General features: G+C 30.8%; 1 long non-coding RNA gene across 1 annotated transcript; it reads right to left on the bottom strand.

The window, feature by feature from the left end:
• Window positions 1-467: 467 nt before the first annotated feature.
• LOC128659508 (uncharacterized) lies at window positions 468-874 on the bottom strand. Its single transcript, XR_008402412.1, has 2 exons — window positions 654-874; window positions 468-564 (listed from the first exon to the last, which is right to left on the bottom strand). It is a non-coding gene; the product is annotated as an uncharacterized LOC128659508 (long non-coding RNA).
• Between the last annotated feature and the right edge of the window lie 1,040 nt (window positions 875-1,914).

Below are 1,914 nucleotides of genomic sequence, written 5' to 3'. Positions count from 1 at the left end.
GTAAGTTGATTGGAATTGAATGATTTATCTGGTTCATTAATGTTTTATTGTGAACACACTCTTCCTTTTTTTTTTTAAAGTGACATAAATTCCATTATTTTGCTAAAACATATATATTTAAAAGCAAATCTAATATATTTATATTCTTTATATTTCTTAATATTCTTAGTATCCTTTGATTATAGTTTTATTTAGGTAAGATCAGGAGCAGCATAGAACCTATGTTGGAGCTGTTTATTGTTGCCAACATACAGTATATATCCTGTCTGTCATTGGTTCACCCATGTACTCATTTTTATTAACCAGGAGTGCATAGCTGCTCTTTAAATAATTATACCAAGAGAACAAAGTAATATTTGGAATATAATTAAAATGATATTTTAGATAATTATGTTATACATAAATCATAAGATGAATGCATTGATTAGTACATAGCTGGAAATAAAGAAACATTCACCATGACTATATTTGAGTAAAGTATACATTTATTTAGGGAAAATGTGGTAAATATAGGGATGAGGAGAGAGGGAGGGGAGTGGTATTCCATTTCTGAGAATCTTCAATCTGTAAAACATTAAAAGAAACAAATGTGTATTATTAAAAAACATAATCATAAATAACTAAAAGGTCTCATTACAATACTATAAAAATACCTGAAAAGAATTCTTGAATAGTTGCAGATCTCTCCAAATGGGCATTGAGGGGTTGGGGATGATTAATTACATCAGGCTCAAAGATTTCACCTGGGGGCTGTGGTGTTGGAAGTAAGTCGTTCAACATCCCATGCTCCTGTGCCATGTTGTGTAGACAGCAACATGCCACTATGATTTTAATAGCTTTTTCCGGACTGAATTGGAGATCCCCCCCTGATCTGTCCAGGCAGCGAAAGTGCATTTTTAGAACACCAAACAGTCGTTCTATTATAGCATGTGTTCGGATATGTGCTTCATTATATCTGTATTAAAAGAACAAGAAATATGATTATAATATATAATGTGAAGACAAATCAAATACTAATGAGCTAACTACATTCCTGGTTTGATCTTATAAATCTTTAAACCATTTTATATATATATAAATATATTTATATTCAAGCAGAGAGATTTATAAATGCTTCACTGATAATAGATGATTTGTATTTTGACTGTCCCTTTAAAGGCACTCAGTACAACATTGTTATGTCTGTGATAGTGATATATACACACACACACGAGATAATCAAGCAACAAATGTATGTGCACAAACACAGATATATAGCTTAATAAAGGGGCAGGAGCCCCGAAACGTTGCTCAATAAAGGTGCTGTTGCTCCACATAGAGTGCTACCTGTGTGTTCTATTTCATTACATTTACTGGGACTTTGGAAAAGGAGGTCCTCCAGGTTTGCACCTACATTCACCCAAGAGTGATTTAAAGGGACATTCCTATGAAGTGTGTACTGGTCCTACTTTTCTACAGATTATAGTGAGCATTTTGCAAGGCACAATCAATATTTCTGACACACATGAGCAGAAAATAAATATATATTTTACCTTAATTCAGAAGGCCCAACAACCTGGTTCTCTTTCAATGGTGTCCAAATCCATTTTTTAAGAGGATATGCAGAATCTGCTAAAATATGAATGCATAGATATACAGTATATATATATATATATATATATATATATATATATATATATATATATATATAGATATAGATAGATAGATAAACACACATCTTTCCATAAAGCAATGTATGACATAAAATAATGTTATGCATATGTCTTACTATGACATAGTTAATATATATCTTTTAAATGATTAACAATTTATTTATTTAATCAATTTCACCCCCTTAGACACATACATAAAGGATTATAAAGCAATGAAACAATAAAATGTCAAAATATTGAACACATGAAGGCATCATAATAT

Source organism: Bombina bombina, chromosome 5, assembly GCF_027579735.1.
Source record: "Bombina bombina isolate aBomBom1 chromosome 5, aBomBom1.pri, whole genome shotgun sequence".
In the NCBI taxonomy this organism is placed as follows: Eukaryota; Metazoa; Chordata; class Amphibia; order Anura; family Bombinatoridae; genus Bombina; species Bombina bombina.
This window is presented reverse-complemented; position numbering and strand designations above follow the sequence as displayed.